General features: G+C 43.3%; 1 pseudogene; it reads right to left on the bottom strand.

Annotated features, from left to right (window-relative positions):
• Positions 1-7,267: 7,267 nt before the first annotated feature.
• On the bottom strand, positions 7,268-27,374 carry LOC133246902 (small ribosomal subunit protein uS5-like; annotated as a pseudogene).

The raw sequence follows: 27,374 nt of genomic DNA, 5'->3' as shown, positions 1-27,374 counted from the left end.
GGATGAGATGGTTGGATGGCATCACTGACTCAATGGACATGAGTTTGAGTAAACTCTGGGAGTTGGTGATGGGCAGGGAGGCCTGGCGTGCTGCAGTCCATGGGATCCCAGAGAGTGGGACATGACTGAGCGACTGAACTGACTGACCTGAGTGCTTCCCAGTGATTCTACCACATTTCTCTAGTCCTGTCACACTTCTACTCATTGGTGAACACTTCATTCTTCTCTATTATCAAATTTCCAACCTTTCCCTCCCCAAACTACATGATCAGTTAATGACCCTGCTTTATTCCTTGCTAAGAAAATGAGGTAATTAACAAAGGATTTACACAGGATCCCACTATCTAATCTACTAAAGCATCAATACCCAAACTCATGTGACTTTCTTCTACCCCTTGAAGGAGATGAACAGCTTATGGTCCCATTTGAGTCCATCTCTCCTCTTGTGTCCTGAATTCCATTTCTTCTCACTTTCCCAAGGATATCACTATAGCAAGTCTCCCCTTCTCTTTTCATAATTATTATTCACATCAGTATATAACATATGGTAATATTTCTCATCTAAAATAAGTTTCTCTGGATCTCACATCTTCCACTGGCTTCTGCCATGTCTCTGCTCCTGTTGATAACAACATTTCTCGGAAAGGTAGTGAAACTGAGCAGGATGCTGTGGGCTCCGGGGTTCCAAAATCTTCCTGCATCCCCCATTTCTTGTCTGCAGGAAAAGGTTTTCACCTCCTAGACCTTCCCTGAGTTACAAAGGGCAGATTCAAACAGTTACTAATTAGGGAAGGGCCCTCCCTAAACAGAAACAAAGGAGGAACAGTCAAGAGCAACAGTGCAGAGACAAAGCAGGGTCTTGGTTCCTCCTCAAGAGATATACCTTAACAATATATCATTGAGTTCCTTTGCAGAAACTAAGGCCCCCACCTGGGTGGAGGATGGTAACTTCAGGCAGAGCACAAGATTTCTGGAGTGCCACCCTGTTACCTCACCACCAACCAATCAGGAAAAAATTATACATCTTGCAGCCCTCACCTCAAATTTGCCTATAAAAACAGTTCCCCTAAAAACATTTAAGAATTCGTATTTCTTGAGCATGAGCTGCCCATTCTCTTTGTACGGCCCTTCAATAAACTTTTCTCTCCTCCAAACTCTGATGTTTGGTTTGTTTGGCTTCACTGTGTACCAGACATGTGAACCTGTGCTTAATAGCCTTTATACTTACTTCCCCTCCTCCCATTCTCCCATGAATCTGTTCAAGGAGGAGACTTGAGATTCCCTTGGACAGTAAGGAGATCAAACCAATCAGTCTTAAAGGAAATCAATCCTGAATATTCCTTGGAAGGACTGATGCTGAAGCTGAAGCTCCAATACTTTGGCCACTTGATACAAAGAGCTGACTCACTAGAAAAGACCCTGATGCTAGAAAAGATTGAAGGCAGGAGGAGAAGGGGATGACAGAGGATGAGATGGTTGGATAGCATCACAGGCTCAGTAGACATGAGTTTGAGCAATCTCCAGGAGTTGGTGATGGACAGGGAAGCCTGATGTGCTACAGTCCATGGGGTCACAAAGAGTCAGACACGACTGAGCGAATGAACAACGATAACAGACTTTCATTCCCATCACTGTACTCAGAGTTGTTCCACTCAAAGTTAGAAGTGATCCCCCCATTCCTAAATCTTTGTGTTGTGCCTAGTCTCTCAGTTGTGTCTGACTCTGTGACCCCAGGGATTGTAGTCCACCAGGCTCCTTTGTCCATGGGATTTCCCAGGCAAGAATGCTGGAATTGGTTGCTATTTCCTACTCCAGGGGATCTTCCCAACCTAGGGATCAAACCCAGGTCTCCCGCATTGCAGGCAAATTCTTTACTTCCTGAGCCACCAGGGAAACCCAAAAATACTGGATGGGTAGTCTATCCCTTCTCCAGAGGATCTTCCTGATCCAGGAATTGAGCAGCAGTCTCCTGCCTTCTTTACCAGCTGAGCTACCAGGGAAGAAGCATTCCTAAATCCTGTGGAATATTTAGGTCTTCATTTATCTTGATCTATCAGAAGCATTTGCCATCACTTTCTCTACCTCATTGGTTGCTCCTTCTTAATTTCCTTTGGTGGATCCTCTTCATTTTTCCAACTCTTTTTCCTCTGTCATTTTCCCATTCCCACATCACCTTTCTTCTTTAAATCCACTCCCTAGGTGTTTTTATCCATTTGCATGGGTTAAGTAATCTATGGTACTTAAAAACTGGATGACTTCCCAAAGAATTTTGTCTTCAGTGAAGCCCTCTTATCTCAGGGCTTCTCACCACTTCAGACTTGTAAATCCAGATGGTCACCTGACACTTCCATCTAGCTATCTAGAAGGCATTTCAAAAATAACATCACTAGAAACATAGTCTTGATTTTCTCCCTTAGGTCTGTTCAGTCTCAGCCTTCTCTTCCATAGTAACTGGCAGCTCCATTCTAAATTTCTGAGACCAAAACTTAGGAACCATTCCTGTTTCCTCTCTTCCTCTTATAGTCTAAGCTCAGTATGTTCAGAAAATTCTGTTGATTCCATTGTTGAAATGTATCAGGATTCAGTTAGAAAGGCAGAACCCTACAAGGTCTGTATCTATACCTAAGAAGGATTTGTTGCAAGGAAGTGGCCTTATAAAACAATTGTGGAGCTGGTTAAGCAGTGTATACAAAATCATTGTCATCACATTTGATACAGAATCGGATGAGAAGATCTGTATCTATATTTATATATAGATTTATTTATAATAAATAACCATATACATATTTAAAGATTATATTTATAGATATCCATATACAGATAGATATATACATATATCATTCTGTGCTCATGTCTCTCACAAGACTCCATTGGGACCCACCCTAATCAAAAACTTACACAAAAAAGAATTCTGGGATACATTATTCAACCTACCTAAGTGAACAAATCACCACAGTCCAATCCCTGTTTACTTGGCATGCAAATACATTTCTTAAAGCAAAGTTAATCTCAAACTGTGACAATAAGAAAGTCATACTTCCACCTCACTTGCTGCAACTCTATCACATATAACCGAAAAACCATCTAACCCTTTTCTGAGGAGAGGCTGCAAGTCTCTTTTTTTGTCTTTGGATCTTTATCCTTCTCCTATCTGATTTACACTCCCTCTTTCATAGCCTGTTAACTTAAACACTTAGTTTTCTACTGTTCATACAACTTATGTTAGATAATAAAGGGTGAAAGAGGTAAGAAAACAAAAATATTCACATAAAAATAAGTAAAAACACTCATAGCTATTGCAGTCCTCTTTTCTGCAACAGGTCACATGATTGTAGCTAATATTTATGGTGACATCCATGCAGTACCCCTTCCATATTTCGTTTGTCCTGAGAATTTATCTCAACTTGTCATGAATCTTTGCCTGGTGAGGTGACCCCAAATTGCATTTCTGAGGGGTTTGAATCATTACAAGTTCTGCTTGAATTGATAGTTGCTGTTTTCCATGGACTTTACTTACAAGGTGTGTGCGTGTTCAGTGGCTCAGTCGTGTCTGGCTCTTTGTGGCCAGGCTCCTCTGCCCATGGGATTTTCCAGGCAAGAATACTGGAGTGGGTTCCCATTTCTACTCCAGGGGATGTTCCCAACCCAGGGATTAAACTTGTGTCTTCCTCATTGGCAGGCAGATTCTTTACCACTGAGCCACCTGGAAAGCCCCTTTTATTCACAGGATATGACAAAATAAAGAGGTGACTAGAGGATTTTGGCACCCCACTCCAGTACTCTTGCCGGAAAATCCCATGGATGGAGGAGCCTGGTGGGCTGCAGTCCATGGGGTGGCTGAGGGTCAGACACGACTGAGCGGCTTCACTTTCACTTTTTACTTTCATGCATTGGAGAAGGAAATGGCAACCCACTCCAGTGTTCTTGCCTGGAGAATCCCAGGGACAGGGGAGCCTGGTGGGCTGCCGTCTATGGGGTTGTACAGAGTCGGACACTACTGAAGTGACTCAGCTGCAGAGGATTTTTTCTCTCACTGTGTACTAATAATTTCAATTTCCCCCTCTTCTCTCAGCATGCATCAGCCTTTAGCACTACTTGCTGGAGTACCTTCTAGTCTTCTTGTTCTGCCTGTTGATTCAGTGTCATGAGGTGCTCAAAGTGTCCAGGTGCAGTCTCACCTCTCAGTACAATGGATCCTTTGTTGTGCTCTAGAGAATATCTTAAAAAAAAAAAAAATTGGAGTAGAATTGGTTTAGAACATTCTATAAGTTTCATGTGTTCAACACTATATTTCTGCTTCTGTATACACTACAGTAGTCTTGAAGGAGGAAGCAGACAGAATAGGCTCCATCTTGAAAGCAGGACTCCATCTTGGGCCAAACTGTGGACTTTGAGCTATATGCCCAGTATCTATGAAAATGACATACCAACTGGAAAACCAGACCCCCCTGGATAGAAGAGCTCCAGGGCTCATACCTAGACTCTCTGTTGCCTAAAAGAATATCCTAATTATCTGTGTAACCGAATAGAATCATAAATTCTATTATGCTTATTGGGGTATGACCACAGGCCTATTGATAATTGTCCACTGTTAGCTACCTAGGCTTAAGTCATTTGAATCATGGGTTAATTTTGATTGTATCTTTCTTTTCCTTTGTTCAGACTAGATTCAGGGAATTTGGGGAGGTGGGTTTGGGCACGTACACTTAGGGTATATAAGGTTTTCAGGAAAACTGATCAGGGTCCTTGGCTAAGAGGAGACTCTGCCTTGGGCCCACCAGTATAACAAACTGCACTCCACTATCTGCATTGTCCTTCGGAGTGGGTTTGTTTCCCAGAACGCGTGGCTACAACATTTGGTGCATGGGTGGGGAAAATCCTCACTTTGAGGAGACAAGTCCCATTTTGGACTACTCCGAGGCCTTCCAGCTCAAATCTCCTAGAGGAGGGAAGGCGCCTCACCCTTCTGGAAGGATTCTGCTTCTCAATGTCCGGACCTTTCATGTTAGCAGGTAGTGGACGGCAGAAGGGGAACTGAGCGCTCAGGTGAGGAGGAACCCACCCGGTAGGGTGGAAGAGGGGGCCTGATCAGCCCCCTGGGAGGGATTAGAAGGGGCACAGACCCACAGGAGCCTGGAATAGCCAGGTGGCAACAATTGCTTGGTACATAGGTTGACAAGCATGTTAGGGCTTAGGAAGGAAATTTGTGAAGGTCATTTAGGAGGTGGTGTCCACGCCATCTTGGGGAAAATTATTACCAAGCAATTGCTAGGGGATTTTTAGGAGAAGAAACTTGTTTTTTTGTGTGTGCTTGTATTCTGCCCTCCCCAAGGAGGTGTCCCGTCTGCTATGAAATTCTTGACCCCCTCAGAACTGTCAGGCTAGAAGGAGGGGGATACATAAGTGAGTACGAATTGGCTTTTCCGGAGACGGCTGGGACGTGGGATATTTAACCCATCTGTATTTTCATCCACACCTGATCAAGCCTACCAAGGCAGAATGGACTTTAAAAGTTAAGGGAGAAACAGTCTTGGATCACGTGGTGTTCTGGTTCGGCTGTGCTGACGGGCAAGTGAAGACACGCTGACCCCCCTTCTCCCTCTGGGATCTGGCAGGTAAGGCTCTTCTCACCCCAGTTAGGAAGGAGGCAGAATGGCAATTTAAGTGTCATTGAGTGGAAATATCAGAAGTACATAGGGTACTGAGAACTTCGTAGACAGAACGAAAAGGAAAAGTAGAAGAAGGTCCGAGAAGGTAAGCAAGATGGGGGGAAGTGAATCTAAGGCAACTGTATTGGAGTGCATGATTAAACATTTAAAGAAGGGATTTGGAGGAGACTATGGGGTGAAGATGAAGTCTAACCGCCTCCACATACTCTGTGAGGTTGAATGGCCCCCTATGGGAGTAGGATGGCCACCAGAGAACACCATGAACTTAAAAATAGTGGAAGCAGTCTAGACAGTAGTCACAGGAGAGCCAGGACACTTGGATCAATATCCATATATTGACTCATGGCTAGGGTTAGCTCAAGACCCTCCCACTTGGACAAGGTTCTTTATTCAGAAGAGAAAGAGAGAAATATTAATGGCACAAAAGTTGACTGATGATAAAAAGGGAAATTCTACAGGATTTGGACGGGGATGACCTGACCCCTCCCCCATACTGGATAATGACGTGCCTGCCTCCCAGTGCTCCACCAGGATGGGAGGCCACCTTACTGCCCAATCCAGGGCCAGGTGAAGTTCCTGCAGCAGCCAATGCTCTTCCATCAGCTCTCCTGGAGTTCGTAGAGCCGCCATTTCGGTAGGCTCCAATCCCAGCAATGGAGACCTCTGGTCAATGTCCCCAGAATTCCACCTCAGCTGGACCTCCTAGATTGTATCCACCTCTCCCAGTGAGTACTGACGGGAAGGGGGAAGAAAACACAGCAGTTAGAGGCTGCGCTCTGCCAAGGAACAGGGGGAAAGAACCCCACAACAGATGCCCCTCAGAGAGCTACAACAGCCTCCAGTTCAGGACGCATGGGGCACTACAATCAGTCCCCTGTAGCCTGTTATTACCAGCCATTTTCCTCTATGGATATATTAAACTGGCAGAGACACCCTCCACCATACTCGGGGGAGCCACAAGCCATGATTAGGCTAATAGAGACTATTTTTCGAGCCTACCGCCCTACATAGGATGACATAATCCAACTACTAGTCTTCCTTTTCAGCACTGAGGAAAGACACAGGATCCTAACTGAGGCCAGAAAATGGTTAAGAGAAATGGCACCTGAGGGTACTACAAACCCGCAGCGGTGGGTAGAACTAGCCACCCCCAATGAGAGGCCCAACTGGGACTGTAAGGCAGAGGAAGGGAGGGGCCACCTGGAGAGATATCGGGTGACTATTTTACAAGGTCTCAAGAAGGGGGCCCGAAAACCTATGAGTATCGAAAAACCCTCCTAAGTGATTCAAAGGGAAAGCGAATCACCCTCTGAGTTCTGCAAAAGACTGTGCGAGGCCTATAGACTTTATACGCCAATAGACCCAGCCAGAGGCTGCTGGGTCTCAGATGGTGATAAATGCAGCCTTTGTGTCTCTAGCCTACCCTGAAAATGTCAGATGGGGGGACACCAAGTGACTCATGAATTTTTATACATCCCTGAATGCCCAGTACCTTTCTTAGGAAGAGACTTGCTGTCTAAATTGGGGGCACAAGTGACCTTTCCCCCCATGAAAGGCCCACTGTTCGTGTGGGCTCAACCACCTATTTACTCTTCCTCTCAGTAACCCCTCAAGATGAATGGAGGTTGCACAATCTCCCGGAAAGGAAACCAGACAGGCTAAACAGTCAAGACAGAGAGTTAAGTCAACAATTCCCTGAGGTCTGGGCGGAAGACAACCACCCCCAGGCTTGCAAAACAAGTCCCACTGGTAATAGAACTCAAACCCGGTACAAGTATGTCAGCACCCACCTTGGGCCTGCCAGACCTTGCTTAGCTGTTTGCTCTTTATGTGACTGAAAAGAACAAGGTGGCTACGGGAGTGTTGTCCCAGACTATGGGGAGATGGGACAGACCAGTGACTTATCTCTAATCAGCTGGACAGTGTTGCCACTGGGTGGCTGGGATACTTACGGGCAGTTGCTGCAGTTGTCTTACTGGTCCGGGAGGCAACCAAGCTGACTGGGCCAAGATTTGTTCGTAAAAGTCCCGCATCAGATCAATACTCTCCTGCAAGTGGACCCCCATAAATGGCTGTCAACATCCCGGATTACTCAATACCGGAGACTGTTATGTGAGAACCCCCATGTTACTACTGAGCCTTGTCAGGCCCTGAATCTGGCCACTTTCTTTCTTGTGGGAGAAGGTGGGCCCTCACATTATTGCAAGATAATATGCCAGCAGACCTGACTTGAGAGACCAGCCAATCCCGGACCCAGATTTGCTCCTGTACACCAACGGCACCAGCCTGGTGAAACAAGGACAATGACTGTCGGGATATGCAGTAGTCATGGAAGAAACCATCGTTGAGGCTAGCTCCGCTCAATGGCCGAACTATATGCTCTAACCCAGGCCCTCCAGCTGTCAAAAGGTAAGAAGACAAACATTTACACAGACTCCAGGTATGCTTTTGCCACACTACAGGGCTCTGTATAAGGAGAGAGGCCTTTGGCAGCTAGTGAAAAAGATATTAAAAATAAAGAAGAAATTAAGACCCTGTTAGATGCTGCCTGGGAACCAGAAAGGGTTGTAGTCATACACTCCTGAGGACATCAAAAAGAGGATTCCCCCCCACCCACCCTGGGCTCAGGGAACAGACAGGCAGATAAGACTGCTAAACAAGCAGCTGAGGGCTTGGGGGTGACAAGTGAAGCCCCTGTTCAAGCTCTCATATTGGTGGAGCTACCTGAGCTAATGCTAGACTCTCCAAAATACACTGAAGCCCCAAACCAACTAGCCAAAGCAGAAGGGGCCATCCAGACTGAAAAGGGATGGTGGGAATTGCCAAATGGCAAATTATTGGTACCAGAGGAGCTGGCACCCACTCTGGTAAGCCAAACACACCAAGTGACCCATCTAGGCCATGATAAACTGAAAGAGCTAATTTGAAAATATTTCTTGGTTCCCCACCTCTCTTCCCTAATGCAGGACAGAATTTCAGAACTGCACTGTCTGCTCACAGGTCAATACTGCCTCTCAGCACAGACAGAAAACTCCAGAGATTCAGGTAAAAGACACGCTGCCCTTTGAACACCTGGAAGTGGACTTCACTGAAATGAAACCTCACCGACACTACCATTACCTGCTGGTTATAGTATGTACGTTCTCGGGATGGGTAGAAGCTTTTCCTACCCGGACTGAAAGAGCATCAGAAGTAGCCTGGTGCCTGCTTAGGGAGATAGTTCCCAGATTTGGATTTCCTACCAGCATTGGATCAGACAATGGCCCAGCTTTTGTAGCTGATTTAGTACAACAAGTAAGCAAAACTTTAAACATCAAGTGGAAATTACATACAACATATAGGCCCCAGAGTTCTGGGATGGTGGAAGGAACCAATCAGACACTTAAAAAGACACTCTCCAAGTGGAGCTTAGAGACTGACTTGTTCCTGGGTAGACTTGTTTCCAATGGTTCTGCTCAGACTCAGGATGATCCCACAGTCCCATGGCTCTTCTCCATACAAAATTGTGTATGGGAGGCCTCCTTCCATAATAAAACAGGTGTCAACAAATTTGCCTCAGGTAAGGGGAGATGAGACTTCACAGCATATGGAACAACTGGGTAAGGTAATAAATCAGGTAACTAAGTTTGTACGAGAAAGGGTGCCATTCCCCCTTGGGGAACAGATTCGCGAATTTGTGCCCAGGGATCAGGTGTGGTCAAGGCCATCACGACTCCTTGGCCCCTCATGGGAAGGTTCCATATACTGTTGTTCTAACCAGCCCTACGGCAGTTAAAGTTGCAGGTGTCACTTCCTGGATCCTCCACATGAGGGTGAAGAGGGCATACCATGCAGACCCAGGGGACGCCGAGCAGACTACATAAAAGGACCCCACTGATCCCTGTGAAACCAAGATCATCTTAAAGAAGAAAAAGATATGAAGCTCTACAATCAACTGCTGCTTCAAGGACTTGTTGGTATCATCTTGCGACTAACCATAGTTTCAGTACAAAGAGGGACCTGTGCTGTAATTAAAGTTGAATGTTGTGTATATATTCCTGATTTATCTGGCTATATATCAGCCACCCTAGATGACATGAAAGGTCAGGTAAAAGTTATGTCTGAGGATAATCTTCCTTTTTGGACTTTGGTCCTATCTTGGGTGAAGGGTGAATGGTGGAAAACTACATTTACTATTGTTATAGTTGCCTTGATAGTTCTGCTTTGTGGACCCTTTATTTTACAATGTATTATGAACTTTGTAACCCAAAGGTCGATGTTGTTCTCCCAAATTGAAGGTCGGAGAGTCAGGGTGCAATAAATCCCTATGAATGATGCTCATACTATGAATTAACTATGGTGTTTCCAGTAGTCGTGTATGGATGTGAGCGTTGGACTGTGAAGAAAGCTGAGCACCGAAGAATTGATGCTTTTAAACTGTGGTGTTGGAGAAGACTCTTGAGAGTCCCTTGGACTGCAAGGAGATCCAACCAGTCAATCCTAAAGGAAATCAGTCCTGGGTGTTCTTTGGAAGGAATGATGCTAAAGCTGAAACTTCAGTACTTTGGCCACCTCATGCGAAGAGTTGACTCATTGGAAAAGATTCTGATGATGGGAGGGATTGGGGGCCGGAGGAGAAGGGGACGACAGAGGATGAGATGGCTGGATGGCATCACCGACTCGATGGACGTGAGTTTGAGTGAACTCCGGGAGTTGGTAATGGACAGGGAGGCCTGGTGTGCTGCAATTCGTGGGATCACAAAGAGTCGGACAGGACTGAGTGACTGAACTGAACTGAATGAGTTAAGAGCATCAAGAGGAGGGAATGAAGGAGGAAACAGACAGAACAGGCTCCATCTTGAAAGCAGGACTCCATCTTGGACCGAACTGTGGACTTTGAGCTATATGCCCAGTACTATGGAAATGACATACCAAATGGAAAACCAGGCCCCCTGGATAGAAGAGCCCCAGGGTTCATACCTAGACTTTCTGTTGCCTAAAAGAATACCCTAATTATCTGTGTAACCGAATAGAATCATAAATTCTATTATGCTTATTGGGGTGTGATCACAGGCCTATTGATAATTGTTCACTGTTAACTATGGAGGCTTAAGTCATATGAATCACGGGTTAACTTTGATTGTATCTTTCTTTTCCTTTGTTCAGACTAGATTCAGGGAATTTGGGGAGGTGGGTTTGGGCACGTACACTTAGGGTATATAAGGTTTTCAGGAAAACTGGTCAGGGTCCTTGGCTAAGAGGAGACTCTGCCTTGGGCCCGCTGGGGTAATAAACTGCACTCCACTATCTGCATTGTCCTTCTGAGTGAGTTTGTTTCCCAGAATTCGTGGCTACAACAGTCTCACCACCAAAAATTTAGTTTTGTGAAATGAAATTCACATTTAATGGCAAGACAAGAAAAATTTAAGCAAAACATTTTTTTCCTGCTCTTTGGCCTCTTCTCTCCCCTCTACCATGCACTGTGTATCTGCATTATACATCAACCAAACCTCCCCATCGGCAGAAATACCTGATCAACCATAAAGAGCGACATTCTCCGAGCATCAACAAGGTAACTCCCTAGAAGATAACATTCCTTCTTGATCTTGTAAGGAGTCACAGTGACCCACCACTTCATATTTACAGATCTGGGATTATGTAAACTTTCAAAAACACATCATTTAAAGTATAGCTCTCTGTCTTAAAAAACTTATATAAATGACTCTTGACTGCTAACGGGTGGGACAGTCCTCAGAACTTTCTGGGAGGCCATTTTCAGGTTATAACCCTCAGTTTGGCTTGAGTAACATTTCTCATTTCTTTCTTAGACTGACTGATTAATTTTTCTATTGACAGTTTCCACCCATCACCACAGAGGGTCTAAATTTAACATAGTGACAAAGCGTAAGGAAATGAATTGAGGTCGAACATTTAAGCCACATCCTCCTTCTTTTTTTTTTTTTTTCCACATCCTCCTTCTATCTTTTATTGATAATAAGGATCATGGTTTGGTCTCTGTTAGATTGCTGCATCTCTTGGGGTAGGGAAGAGTGGAGTGATATTTTTTGGCTCTCTTAAGCTACAATCACAAGGCCTAGAGCATTGAAATAAATGTAAGTATTTCATTTTTAAGATTATATCCAATCCAGCCAGTGTAGACATTTAGGGAGCTGTCCTTTCAGAACTTATGCTGGACTCACTGAAGCTCTCAGTTTATAGGAACTGATTTGCACATGCCCATGTTTTACATTGAGAGGGTAACAGGCAGGAAGGCCTGGGGTCTCCAAATGGAAGAAATAGGCTGCAAGTGTCAGACTTTCTTTTATCTCTCTCTTAAGTGGAAACAAACTACAAGTGCCAGATTTTTCCCCCCTTCTCTGTACAAAGTTAAAAGGAGGTTTCTTTTAAAATTCTGTGTTGCCATGACAACACCTGGTTCCACCTGAACTTAACTTTTCTCAAACCTTGAGCTAACCAGTGCGGTTTTTCTTATGGAAGTGTCTTTCTTAAGCTATGTTAATGTATTTGCTTAGAAACCTGACTTTCTTCAAGATTCATGTCATTTGTTTCGTGGCCTGGAATGACTCACCTTGTGCCCATGTTATCTCAAAATGCATCTTGTGGGTGAGGGGTGTGGTGCCACTCTCTGAGTTTTGAGACATTTCCTTTCTCTAATTAGAAGCCTGCTAGCAGGTATATTGGAGAAGGAAATGGCAACCCACTCCAGTGTTCTTGCCTGGAGAATCCCAGGGATGGGGAAGCCTGGTGGGCTGCCGTCTATGGGGTCGCACAGAGTCAGACACGACTGAAGCGACTTAGCAGCAGCAGCAGTAGGTATATAGCTTCCTGCTAAAAACTAGCAGGGGGAGCACTCTTTCTGCCCCCTTCTGATGTCTATGTCAGAAGCTTTCTCTATCTCTTACACACTTCAATAAAACTTTATCACAGAAAAGCTCTGTGCAATCAAGCCTTGTCACTGGCCCCGGATTGAATTCCTCTCCTCCAGAGGCCAAGAATCCCCGTGTTGTTCAAGGCTCAGCAACAACTTTTCAATATGAGGTGTTCAGCTGGACTCTTACAAAGATATCGCTGCTGAACCCTGGGAATCTCAGACCCTCAAAATTGCCAGAACTTAAGTTGCAGTTGTTGTTCAGTTGCTAAGTTGTGTCCGACTCTTTGTGACTCCATGGACTGCAGCATGCCAGGCTTCCCTGTCCTTCACCATCTTCTGGAGTTAGCTCAAATTCATGTCCATTGAGTCAATGATGCCATCCAACCATCTCATCCTCTGTTGTCCCCTTCTCCAGCCTTCAATCTTTCCCAACATTAGAGTCTTTTCCAATGAGTCAGCTCTTTGCATCAGGTGGCCAAAATATTGGAGCTTCAGCTGCAGCATCAGCATCAGTCCTTCCAATAAATATTCAGGTTGATTTCCTTTAGGATTGACTGGTTTGATCTTCTTGCAGTTCAGGGGACTCTTAAGAGTCTCCTTCAACACCAAAGTTCAAAAGCATCAATTCTTTGATGCTCAGCTTCTTTATGATCCAACTCTCACATGGTACATGGTATAACTCTCACATTGGTACATGACTGCTGGAAAAATGGTAGCTTTGACTGTAAAGACCTTTGTCAGCAAAGTGATGTCTCTGCTTTTTAATACACTGTCTAGATTTGTTATAGCTTTTCTTCCAAAGAAGAATAAATGTCTTGATTTCATCACTGCTGTCACTGTCAGAAGTGATTTTGGAGTGCAAGAAAATAAAATCTGTCACTGTTTCCATTTCCCCCCATCTATTTGCCGTGAAATGATGGGACCAGATGCCATAATCTTCATTTTCTGAATGTTGAATTCTAAGCCAACTTTTTCACTTCCCTCTTTCACCTTCATCAAGAGGCTCTTTTGTTCCTCTTTGCTGTCTGCCCTATTCAATTTTCTCATGGTTGATAGGTATGCTGCTGCTGCTAAGTCGCTTCAGTCGTGTCCGACTCTGTGTGACCCCATAGATGACAGCCCACCAGGCTTCCCCATCCCTGGGATTCTCCAGGCAAGAACACTGGAGTGGGTTGCCATTTCCTTCTCCAATGCATGAAAGTGAAAAGTGAAAGTGAAAGTGAAGTTGTGTCAGACTCTTAGCGACCCCATGGACTGAAGCCTACCAGGCTCTTCCATCCATGGGATTTTCCAGGCAAGAGCAGTGGATTGGGTGATAGGTAGAGTCTTTCCAAATTTTAATAGCTTATTGTAAAGTGTTTTCTGGTTTCACACAGTACAAAGGAGGTTGTCCCTGAAATACATTGTGCATAGAGAAAAGGGGATTGGTTAAAAAAAAAAAAAAGTGCAGCAACAGTAGTCCTTTGAATTAAGCCGGTAAGACATTTATTATCTCTGAAATGTTTTGTACTTTTTCCCCAGATATGCACATTCTTTCTGCTTTCAGAATACTTTGACAGTTGTAACCAGAGAAACAGAAAGGATGGAAGTTTTAGAGTAAAACTGGATTTATAAAGCATTTGTATCACAATATAATAAATCTTCTTCAAAGTCACTTATCACCTACATTTTTCAAAACTAACTGCATAGTTAACTGCTAATAACATGCTATACAGCTGAAAAAAAAATCACCTAATCCAATCTAAATCCCTTTCCAAGAGAATCACTCAGTGGTATTGTTAAAAAAAAAAATGGAATAAAAAACACTGTTCACCTTGTAACCATTATTGCATGTTCATTGCTGAGACTTCTGGTTTGGTTGCCATTGAGGGATTTTTCTTTGAAAATGTGAAAATCAAGGTAACAGTTTATTTTCAGACTTTTGTTACTATGGAGGTATTCATTATCTTGGAACACTTAATGCAAAGGAAACAAATAGAATTATGGGAGGCATAAATGGATGTGAACTTGTGACCGCCTCCTCTGAAGCTAGAGCAAGTCTTTTTCCTTACCTTTCTCAATAGATGGTTTGAAACAGATCTGTGAGAATATGGGGAGGCTACAGAGGGAGTCCATTAAGCAAAGTCTGGGGGAGTTAACTAGGGCCCTACTACCATTAATGCTAATACAGGGTTTCACCTTAGGGAGTGGGGAGCCATAGAAACAAAACAGGTGAAAATTAGGGTGTTTGGCATGGCGTGGTTGATATGACGAGCTCAGCCACCGTGTCTTCAGGACTTCAAGTGGATGTCTAAGCCCCAGTTTTGGTCGTTTTCTAGGTTCTTTAAATGGATCAAGGCAACAAATGAGACGTATCATGAATGGAAGCCTGGTGGCTCTCTTTAGGGACTATCTCCTAAGTAATTCAGACAGCATCTTGTTCTTGCCTTCTATCTAACCAGAGGTTATCTCATCAATGACTCCTGGTCCTTGGCTCTCAATACCAAACTCACTACATCTTAGGTCTCATCTTTACTCCATACTTAGACTTCCCAGGAAGTTTGAAGTGAGTCCTCTGGCCTTTTTTTCCACCCCATAAGCATTCCTCTCCATAGTGGTGGTAGCGGTGGTAGTGGTGCTAGGGCAGGGGCAGGTGGGGGTGGGGGTGGAAGGCTGATTTAGTGGAGCCTGAGTCACTGTGCTAAATTAATGCCCTTTGGTGGCACAGACTCAGCTTTCTGACACTCTGTTCAAAGAAAGTGAAAGTTTTAAGTCAATCGTGTCTGACTCTTTGTGACCCCATGGACTGTCCATGGAATTCTTCAGGCAACAATACTGGAGTGGGAAGCCACTCACTTCTCCAGGGGATCTTTTTGACTCAGGGATGGAACCTGGGTCTCCTAAATTGCAGGCTAATTCTTTACTGTCTGAGCTACTAGTTAAGCTTGATATGCTGTTGGATTTAAACAAAAATTAGATAAATTGGAGTGTCTTCACAACAAGCAGAAGACTGGGTAGATGAGGTAGGGCCACTTCTTCTCATCCATGCTGCTGGCTGTTCAATGGTCAGATGTATGCTCTGCACAACCACCCACCTTCTACCTGCCTTTTCTTCCCTTAACGTCCTCTCGTGTAGAAGATCTCAAATCAACTTAAAGCTAAACTGGACTTTCTCATCCATCTTTTACCATGGAGATACAGAATACTTGCCCTCCTGTTAACAAAACTGGATATAAATTCTTGCTTAGCTATTTGATTTTTCATAATATCATCTCTCACCAGGCAGCCCCAGAAGGGAGGAGGGGCCAGTTACAGGAACTAAAATGCTGCTGAAAACCCTCTAGTTTAGTTTTCACCACTTTGTCATCCTTATCCAGTTCAGTTTAATTGTTCTTGTGCCTCCTTCTCAGGCCTCCTTGAACTTCCCCCTGACAACAGCTCCTCTCTTCCTTTCAACTGATATTCTGTTGTCAACAAGCTCAGAAATACTCCAGACAATCCCTTTACCTCCCTTCTCAGCAAAATCTTGACTTTTGTCTGATGAAAGCACAGTTATGTTTTACAATACCCCAAGTGGAGACCATTTTAACCCGTTGTTATTGTTATTTAGTCACTTCAGTCGTGTCCGATTCTTTGGCGACCCCATGCTCTGCAGGCTGTCAGGCTCCCCCGTCCATGGGATTCTCCAGGCAAGAATACTGCTGGAGTGGGTTGCCATTTTAACCTGTACATCACGGTATATGGAAAAAAGACTGTAACAAGTGTTTAGTAGTAAACCTTGGAAAAGTCTTCATGACTGGGGTTAAACAAAGAGTTCTGGACAAGGTATCAAAAGCACAGTCCACAAAAGAAAAATATTAACACATTAGACTTCATAAAAATTAAAACCTTTTTCTCTGTGGTAGACATTTTTCAGGAAAAAAAAAGAGAAGTTATAGATTTAAAGAAAATATTTGCACTCCAGATATTCTATAGAGGACTTATAACCAGAATACATAAAGTATCTCAAAAGCGAAGAGAAAACAACCCAATTAAAAATGTGGAAATGCTTGAAAAGACACTTCACTAAAGACCTTATGTAGAAGGCAAATAAACAGCACATAAAAAGATATCCAACACCATTTGCCACTAGAAAAACACAAATTAATACCATAATTTTAATACCACTATAGTATCTCAATCAGAATACCTAAAATTAAGATGAGTAAATATACCAAGTCCTAATGCTGATGCAGAGTAACTGGAACTCTTCTGGACTCCTGGTGATAATAAAACACAGTAGAGCCATTCTGGAAAAAAGATTATCAGTTTCTTTCTTTTTTTTTCTTATTAAATTAAAAATTTTTTGTTTATTTTTCTTTCTGCTGGGTCTTTGTTGCTGCATGCAGGCTTTCTCTAGTTGCAGTAAACGGTGGCTACTCTGCATTTGCAGTTGATAGCTTCTCTTTGCGATGGCTTCTCTTGTTTTGAGCACAGGCTCTAGGGCACACAGGCTTCAGCAGCTGCAGCACTGGAGCTCCGTAGGTGCAGTGCACGTGCTTAGTTGCCCCACGGTATGTGGAATCTTCCTGGACCAGGAATCAAACATATATCCCCTGCATTAGCTGGCAGATTCTTAATCACGAGACCACTAGGGAAGTCCTGGTAGTTTCTTAAAAAGTTAAATTTCCCTAAAACCTAGCAATCCCACTCCTAGGTAGTAAAATGAGAACATAAAAACCTCTACAGATATTTGCAACTCTATTCAAAATTGCCAGGAGTCAAAACACTAAAGTGTTCTTTAGTGAGTGAATGGATAAAGTGTAGTACATACATACCATGGAATATTATGCAACAATAAGATGGAATGAACTATTGATACACTCTACAACTTAGATGTTTTCTGAATATATAATGCTGACTAGAAGAAGGTTATCGCAAAATTGCATACAATATGATTCCATTTGTATGTCTTTTTTTGTTTTTGTTTTTTGCTACATTGCACAGCATGTGGGATCTTAGTTCCTCAACCAGGGATGGAACCCACACCTCCTGCATTGGAAGGGCAGAGTCTTAACTATTGGACTACTGGGGAAGACATTCTTGCAAAGATAAAAAAATAGCAACACAGAGCAAATCAGTGATTGCCTGGGGTTAGACACAGGAGCACAATGTTACTACAAAGGATGTTATGAACATGGAGGAAGTTCTGAGGATGATATAACTATTCTCTATACAACATGTATCCTCTCATTTTTGCTGTCTATATTTCAGTTCAGTTCAGTCACTCAGTTATGTCCAAATATGTTCAACTCTTTGCGACCTCATGAACTGTAGCAGACCAGGCCTCCCTGTCCATCACCAACTCCCAGAGCCTACTCAAACTCATTTCCATTGAGTCTGTGATGCCATCCTACCAACTCATCCTCTCTTGTCCCCTTCTCCTCCTGCCCTCAATCTTTCCCAGCATCAGGGTCTTTTCAAATGAGTCAGCTCTTTGCATCAGGTGACCAAAGGATTGGAGTTTCAGCTTCAACATCAGTCCTTTCAGTGAACATCCTGGACTGATCTCCTTTAGGGTGGACTGGTTGGATCTCCTTGCAGTCCAAGGGACTCTCAAGAGTCTTCTCCAACACCACAGTTCAAAAGCATCAATTCTTCAAGCGCTCAGCTTTCTTTAGAGTCCAACTCTCACATCCATACATGACTGCTGGAAAAACCATAGCTTTGACTAGATGGACCTTTGTTGACTAAGTAATGTCTCTGCTTTTGAATATGCTATCTATGTTGGTCATAACTTTCCTTTCAAGGAGTAAGCGTCTTTTAATTTCATGGCTGCAATCACCATCTGCAGTGATTTTGGAGCCCCCCAAAATAAAGTCAGCCACTGTTTTCACATCTATTTGCCAAGAAGTGCCAGGACCAGATGCCATGATCTTAATTTTCTGAATGTTGAGCTTTAAGCCAACTGTTTCTCCCTTCTCTTTCACTTTCATCAAGAGGCTTTTGAGTTCCTCTTCACTTTCTGCCATAAGGGTGGTGTCATCTGCATATCTGAGGTTATTGATATTTCTCCTGGCAATCTTGATTCCAGCTTGTGTTTCTTCCAGCCCAGCATTTCTCATGATGTACTCTGCATATAAGTTAAATAAGCAGGGTGACAATATACAGCCTTGACATACTCCTTTTCCTATTTGGAACTAGTCTGTTGTTCCATGTCCAGTTCTAACTGTTGCTTCCTGACCTGCATATAGGTTTCTCAAGAGGCAGGTCAGGTGGTCTGGTATGCCCATCTCTTGAAGAATTTTCCACAGTTTATTGTGATCCACACAGTCCAAGGCTCTGGCATAGTCAATCAAACAGAAGTAGATGTTTTTCTGGAACTCTCTTGCTTTTTTGATGATCCAGCGAATGTTGGCAATTTGATCTCAGGTTCCTCTGCCTTTTCTAAAACCAGCTTGAACATCTGGAAGTTAACAGTTCACGTATTGCTGAAGCCTGGCTTGGAGAATTTTGAGCATTACTTTACTAGTGTGTGAGATGAGTGCAATTGTGCAGTAGTTTGAGCATTCTTTGGCATTGCCTTTCTTTGGGATTGGAATGAAAACTGACCTTTTCCAGTCCTGTGGCCACTGCTGAGTTTTCCAAATTTGCTGGCATATTGAGTGCAGCACTTTCACAGCATCATCTTTCAGGATTTGAAATAGCTCAACTGGAATTCCATCACCTCCACTAGCTTTGTTCGTAGTGATGCTTTCTAAGGCCTACTTGACTTCACATTCCAGGATATCTGGCTCTAGGTCAGTGATCACACCATCCTGATTATCTGGGTTGTGAAGATCTTTTTGTTCAGTTCTTCTGTGTATTCTTGCCACCTCTTCTTAATATCTTCTGCTTCTGATAGGTCCATACCATTTCTGTCCTTTATCGAGCCCATCTTTGCATGAAATGTTCCCTTGGTATATCTAATTTTCTTGAAGAGATCTCTTGTCTTTCCCATTCTATTGTTTTCCTCTATTTCTTGCATTGATCACTGAAGAAGGTTTTCTTATCTTTCCTTGCTATTCTTTGGAACTCTGCATTCAAATGGGTATATCTTTCCTTTTCTCCTTTGCTTTTTGCTTCTCTTCTTTTAACAGCTATTTGTAATGCCTCCTCAGACAGCCATTTTGCTTTTTTGTCTTTCTTTTTCTTAGGGATGGTCTTGATCCCTGTCTCCTGTACAATGTCATGAACCTCTATTCATAGTTCATCAGGCACTCTGTCTATCAGATCTAGTCCCTTAAATCTATTTCTCACTTCCACTGTATAATCATAAGGGGTTTGATTTAGGTCATACCTGAATGGTTTAGTGGTTTCCCTCACTGTTTATACTTACTAATACCAAATCCTGTCTGAGCTTTAACCTAGTCTTTAACAACTCTAGTCTCTAACACGGAGAAGGCAATGGCACCCCACTCCAGTACTCCTGCCTGGAAAATCCCATGGATTGAGGAGCCTGGTAGGCTGCAGTCCACGGGGTCACTAGGAGTCAGACACGACTGAGCAACTTGACTTTTACTTTTCACTTTCATGCGTTGGAGAAGGAAATGGCAACCCACTCCAGTGTTCTTGCCTAGAGAATCCCAGGGACGGGGGAGCCTGGTGGGCTGCCATCTCTGGAGTTGCACAGAGTTGGACACAACTGAAGTGACTTAGCAGCAGCAGCAGCAGCAGGCTCTAACAACTCTAGTCTTTAATTTCTAAGTTCCTACTATACACTGTCATTTAGAGATCTTGCTGGAATATTGCATTCAATTTATCTAACCCAACACTTCAACTCCACCTACTCTGTGTTAGTTACTATCCTTCTATTCTACTGTTTCCAGTTCTGCCATTTCTGGCTCCTCTCTTTTCCAGGCATTTTCAATGTTCTATTGATTCTACCTCTGTACTATCTTTCTCATCAATGTAATCTTCCTTTCCATGTCTATGTACTTTTCTTCTGCTTCTGAAATGCCCCAGGTACATCCATGCTGGTGGTCATGAGAACTGAAAGAATACCTTTTCAGCTGTCTGTGTTTTGATTTGGAAACTTCTTCAGGCTCACTCTTATTTATCTTACTTCAAGCCTCCTCTTGTATTGGCTCCTATTAGTTTCAGATCACATGCTGCCCCTTTTTTCTTCTCTACTAGTCCAAGTGCCTCCCCCAGGGTTCTCTACCATCTACACGGTCAGAGCCCCATGCCAATAATTTTATGACTAGGTGATTTCTGATAGGTATCAACATATCCCAAGAGAGTTCAGAAAATTATATATTGTCACTAAGGCTACTTCATCACAAACTTTAACAACAACAACAACAACAACAAATTCTGTCAGTTAACTCTGAAAGTTTGCCAACGAGGAGAAGGAAAGGAGATGTAACTATAGCATGGCATTGAAACTGAGTTCCTCTGCCAACTTTATAATTAAACTCTCTGTCCAAAACATTATTTTCTTTCTTGTCTAATACCTGTTTCCCTCAAGACTGAGGATTATAAAAGAAAAGGAGGGACTGAAACTAAGTCAGACCCTGTGAGACCCTCCCAGGTACAAAAGCCTTCCGTGTCCACCATTTTTAGTTGGTAGGAAAAAAGCTTCAGCCTTCCAGATCTTCCTTGAGTTCTAAAGGGCAGATTCCAAAAGTTACTAATTACGAAAGGGAGGAAATGGAAAAATGAAGAAGAAATGGTCAAGAAATAATAGTGTGGAAACAAACAACTCTCACCCCAAATTTTGTCTATAAAAACACTCCTTTGAAGACCAGTGTAGAGTTTGGGTTTTGTTTTGAGCACAAGCTACTCATTGTCATTGCTTGGCCCTGAAGTAAATCTTTCTCTGCTCCAAACTCAGACATTTAGATTTGTTTGGCCTTACGGTGTTGGGCTCACCAACTTGCATTCTGTAAAACTGATGTTACATTAAAAATATACCATCTTGTAGAGATTACTGGTGATAGAAGCAAGGTCCGACGCTGTAGAGAACAATATTGCATAGGAACCTGGAATGTTAGGTCCATGAATCAAGGCAAATTGGAAGTGGTCAAACAGCAAATGGCAAGAGTGAAGGTCGACATTCTAGGAATCAGTGAACTAAAATGGACTGGAATGGGTGAATTTAACTCAGATGACCATATCTACTACTGTGGGCAGGAATCTCTTAGAAGAAATGGAGTAGCCTTCATGGTCAACAAAAGAGTCCGAAATGCAGTACTTGGGTGCAATCTCAAAAACGACAGAATGATCTCTGTTCGTTTCCAAGGCAAACCATTCAATATCACAGTAATCCAAGCCTATGCCCCAACCAGTAATGCTGAAGAAGCTGAAGTTGAACAGTTCTATGAAGACCTACAAGACCTTTTAGAACTAACACCCCAAAGAGATGTCCTTTTCATTATAGGGGACTGGAATGCAAAAGTAGGAAGTCAAGAAACACCTGGAGTAACAGGCAAATTTGGCCTTGGAGTACAGAATGAAGCAGGACAAAAGCTAATAGAGTTTTGCTAAGAGAACACACTCGTCATAGCAAACACCCTCTTCAAACAACACAAGACAAGACTCCACACATGGACATCACCAGATGGTCAACACCGAAATCAGATTGATTATATTCTTTGAGCCAAAGATGGAGAAGCTCTATACAGTCAGCAAAAACAAGACCAGGAGCTGACTGTGGCTCAGATTATGAACTCTTTATTGCCAAATTCAGACTTAAATTGAAGAAAGTAGGGAAAACCACTAGACCATTCAGGTATGACCTAAATCAAATCCCTTATGATTATACAGTGGAAGTGAGAATAGATTTAAGGGACTAGATTTGATAGACAGAATGCCGGATGAACTATGGACAGAGGTTCGTGACATTGTACAGGAGACAGGGATCAAGACCATCCCCATGGAAAAGAAATGCAAAAAAGCAAAATGGCTGTCTGAGGAGGCCTTACAAATAGCTGTGAAAAGAAAAGAAGTGAAAAGCAAAGAAGAAAAGGAAAGATATAAGCATCTGAATGCAGAGTTCCAAAGAATACCAGAGAGAGGTAAGAAAGCCTTCCTTAGGGATCAATGCAAAGAAATAGAGGAAAACAACAGAATGGGGAAGACTAGAGATCTCTCCAAGTAAATTAGAGATACCAAGGGAACATTTCATGCAAAGATGGGCTCAATAAAGGACAGAAATGGTATGGACCTAACAGAAGCAGAAGATATTAAGAAGAGGTGGCAAGAATACACAGAAGAACAGAACAAAAAAGATCTTCACAACCCAGATAATCAGGATGGTGGGATCACTGACCTAGAGCCAGACATCCTGGAATGTGAAGTCAAGTGGGCCTTAGAAAGCATCACTACGAACAAAGCTAGTGGAGGTGATGGAATTCCAGTTGAGCTATTTCAAATCCTGAAAAATGATGCTGTGAAAGTGCTGCACTCAATATGCCAGCAAATATGGAAAACTCAGCAGTGGCCACAGGACTGGAAAAGGTCAGTTTTCATTCCAATCCCAAAGAAAGGCAATGCCAAAGAATGCTCAAACTACTGCACAATTGCACTCATCTCACACACTAGTAAAGTAATGCTCAAAATTCTCCAAGCCAGGCTTCAGCAATACGTGAACTGTTAACTTCCAGATGTTCAAGCTGGTTTTAGAAAAGGCAGAGGAACCAGAGGTCAAATTGTCAACATCCACTGGATCATTGAAAAAGCAAGACAATTCCAGAAAAACATCTATTTCTGCTTTATTTCTATGCCAGAGCCTTGGACTGTGTGGATCACAATAAACTGTGGAAAATTCTTCAAGAGATGGGCATACCAGACCACCTGACCTGCCTCTTGAGAAACCTATATGCAGGTCAGGAAGCAACAGTTAAAACTGGACATGGAATAACAGACTGGTTCAAAATAGGAAAAGGAGTATGTCAAGACTGTATATTGTCACCCTGCTTATTTAACTTATATGCAGTGTACATCATGAGAAATGCCAGGCTAGAGGAAGCACAAGCTGGAATCAAGGTTGCTGGGAGAAATATCAATAACCTCAGATATGCAGATGACACCACCCTTATGGCAGAAAGTGAAGAGGAACTCAAAAGCCTCTTGATGAAAGTGAAAGAGAAGGGAGAAACAGTTGGCTTAAAGCTCAACATTCAGAAAACTAAGATCATGACATCTGATCCCATCACTTCATGGGAAATAGATGGGGAAACAGTGGAAACAGTTGCTGACTTTATTTTTGGGGGCCTCCAAAATCACTGCAGATGGTGATTGCAGCCATGAAATTAAAAGACACTTACTCCTTGTAAAGAAAGTTATGACCAACCTAGATAGCATATTCAAAAGCAGAGACATTACTTTGCCAATAAAGATCCGTCTAGTCAAGGCTATGGTTTTTCCTTTTCCATACATGACCACATGACCATACATGTGGTCATGTATGGATGTGAGATTTGGACTGTGAAGAAAGCTGAGCGCCAAAGAGTTGATGCTTTTGAACTGTGGTGTTGGACAACACTCCTTAGAGTCCCTTGGACTGCAAGGATATCCAATCAGTCCATTCTAAAGGAGATCAATCCTGGGGGTTCATTGGAAGGAATGATGCTAAAGCTGAAACTCCAATACTTTGGCCACCTCATGCGAAGAGTTGACTCATTGGAAAAGACTCTGATGCTGGGATGGATTGGGGGCATGAGGAGAAGGGGACAACAGAGGATGAGATGGCTGGATAACATCACCGTCTCGATGGATATGAGTTTGAGTAAAATCCAGGAGTTGGTGATGGACAGGAAGGCCTGGTGTGCTGCGATTCATGAGGTCGTCAGGAGTTAGACGCAACTGAGCGACTGAACTGAACTGAGAGGTTACTTTGTTCCCTCCTCAAAATTCATGTTGAAGCCCTTAACCCTTAAACTTCAGATGTGACTAACTTTAAAGATTATTCAAAAGGAGCTTGTGAAGTGGACCCTAATCTGGTTTAACTGGTGTCCTTATAAAAAGATAAGATTAGACATACAGAAAGATAGCAGCGATGTGCGTGTGCAGTTAAAATTCTCTGTGAGGACATGGTGAGAAGCTGGCCATCTGGAAACCAAGGAAAGAGGCCTCAGGAGAAATCAAATGGGCTGACATTTTGATCTTGGATTTTCAGCCTCTAGAATTGTGAGGAAATTAATTTTTGGTTAAAATACCCAGTTTGTGGTATTTTGTTATGGAAGCCCTAGCAAACTAGTACACCATCCACAAAGGCAGTGGAATGCATTCATTGTGCGAGCTGTAAACTAGTATAAGGGCTTCCTTGGTAGCTCAGCTGGTATAGAATCCGCCTGCAATGCAGGAAACCCTGATTCAATCCTTGGGTTGGGAAGATCCTCTAAAGGAGGAAATGGCAACCCACTCCAGTATTCTTTCCTGGAGAATCCTCATGGACAGAGGGTCCTGGTGGGTACAGTCCATGGAATCTCAGCGTTGGACATGACTGAGTGACTAAGCAGAGCACAGCACACACAAACTAGTATAAATACTAATGATCAGGCCTCAAGGGAAACATCAGACCCTGGACAAATTTGATAATCATAATAAAGTAGAGCAAAAAGGAAATTCCATTTCTCCACTTTCATCTCTTTTTTTCCCCCATTTTTTGAGCTAATAATACATGTAATAGTTAGGCCATGCTAATGTCATTTTAAATATACATATGTTGAAATGAATCTGTCTATCTTTGTAGCAGCAGCAGTAGCCAGAACACAGGCCACCTCTTTCCTGCTTCCTCTCATTGATTCAGAATGGACAGTTATGGGGAACCAGAGAATTGATGCTTTGGAACTGTGGTGCTGGAGAAGACTCTTGAGAGTCCCTTGGACAGCAAGGAGATCAAACCAGTGAATCCTAAAGGAAGTCAATCCTGAATATTCTTTGGAAGGACTGATGCTGAAGCTGAAGCTCCAATACTTTGGCCACCTGATATGAAGAGCTGACTCACTAGGAAAGACCCTGATGCTGAGAAAGATTGAAGGCAGGAGGAGAAGGGGACGACATAGGGTGAGATGGTTGGATGGTATCACAGACTCAATGGATGTAAGTTTGAGCAAACTCTGGGAGAATGTGAAGGACAGGGAAGCCTGGCATGCTGCAGTCCATGGGATCGCAAAGAATCAGACAAGACTGAGTGACTGAACAACAGGACTGGGCAGCAGTAGAGATGCAAGAGATGAAGCATTTGCCCCCTATTCTTCACATTCTTCTCTGGCTCTGTGAGATGGATATGAATGGCTGGGAAGAAAGCCATCCTTGCTGAGTGATGGGACTCCTCTGCAAATCCCTCAAAATGATTTTTAATGCTTTCAGGTTAAATGTGTGAGAACCTGGCAGCCAAGAGCTACAACATACCTTGGGATGGCTTGTCCCATCCTTTATTTCTGAACTGTCTCAATCAAACCTCTGAATTTGAATCTAGTGATGTTTCTTTTCCTTTTTCTTCTCCTGCTTCCCCCTTTCCCTTTTCTATTTTGATAAGTGCTGCAGATACTCCTTCTGATCGGGATGTCAGATTTGGCGGGGGTGAAGGGGTATGGAGAAGTCCATGAGCAGTGAGTACTTTATTCTATTTTACACACATCTCATCTTGATTATGTTCATTTAGGCAAAATTAAAGTATCGGTTTGCTTTTACCCAACTTCTCCAACCACTTTACTGGTCCCCAATCTCCTTCTTCTCAAGTATTTCATCTCTTCACCATTTCATATTTGATATGTCTGAAGTATGACCCAAACTGTTACTTGATCTGAGCTTTACGATCCACCTCCCCACCCCTTTTGCCTCTTAAAACTCTAATTTTACTTTCATTTGTGCACTACTGGCAATCTTCAAATCTCTTTCTCTCTCTCTCTCTATTTTCTTACAAGCTTCATTCACTTTATTTTTTTTTCCATTTACTTATTTTTTTAAAATTTTAATTGGAGGCTAATTACTTTACAATATTGTATTGCTTTTGCCATACATCAACATGAATCCGCCACGGGTGTACACTTTATTTTTCTCATAGAAAAGTATGCGGTGGCTACAGTTGGAGCCTGGGTCCTCTGCATGGAAACTCTGGTGGAGGTCTCTGCAAGATGGTCAGTGAATTCCTAATACCAAGACTGGGTGAACACTGTCTCTTTCCAGAGATAGGAGTGAGATAACTATAGATTGGCAATGGCATCAAAAGTGGTCTTGGCCAAGTTTCCCAGAATGGTGGAGCAGCCCCTGTCAAAGGTGTAGCACTCTGTCAATTCCGACCATCAGTAGAAGCTTTTTGGGCACAGGGGCTGAGACCAGGCCGGAGCCCCTGGACGCAGGCAGGGAGTGGGTGCTCCAGCACACAGCTCCAGTGACCAGTTACCTTGGAAGGGACAATATGGGGCTTGCAGATCTTATTCCCCAGTAACCTCATCGCACACTGACAATGGAGAACTTGGCCAGAGTGCTGGCCCCACAGATGTTAGTGGTTACCTCCTTGGGAACTTGACACCAAAACTGACATGTCCCTTGTAATTCCCGATGGCAACAAATGCCTTGAACTTGGTCTACTGGCTAGCATAGGGCTGCTTTTGCACAGGCATATTCTTCAAAACCTTCTTCTTGAGGGATGCCCTGGGAAAAAAAGTCAGTGATCTCAGATCCCTTGATCGGCAGAGAGAAGAGATAGATCTCCTCCAGGGACTTGATCTTCATGTCGTGACCAGGTGGCCCAGCTTGGTGACGTGGCAGGAGGGGGGTGGCTGGGTGCGGGAGTGGGTGAGTGTCGGGGGCGGCGAGGCCAGTCCATGTCCTTGGCCTTGCTTCTGCCAGCTTTGCAGCGTCGGCCTCAGCTGTGACCCGGGCAT

The sequence above is a fragment of the Bos javanicus genome, chromosome 4, assembly GCF_032452875.1.
Source record: "Bos javanicus breed banteng chromosome 4, ARS-OSU_banteng_1.0, whole genome shotgun sequence".
In the NCBI taxonomy this organism is placed as follows: domain Eukaryota; kingdom Metazoa; phylum Chordata; class Mammalia; order Artiodactyla; family Bovidae; genus Bos; species Bos javanicus.
The sequence above is the reverse complement of the archived record's forward strand: the minus strand, read 5'-3'. Positions and strand labels throughout refer to the sequence as shown.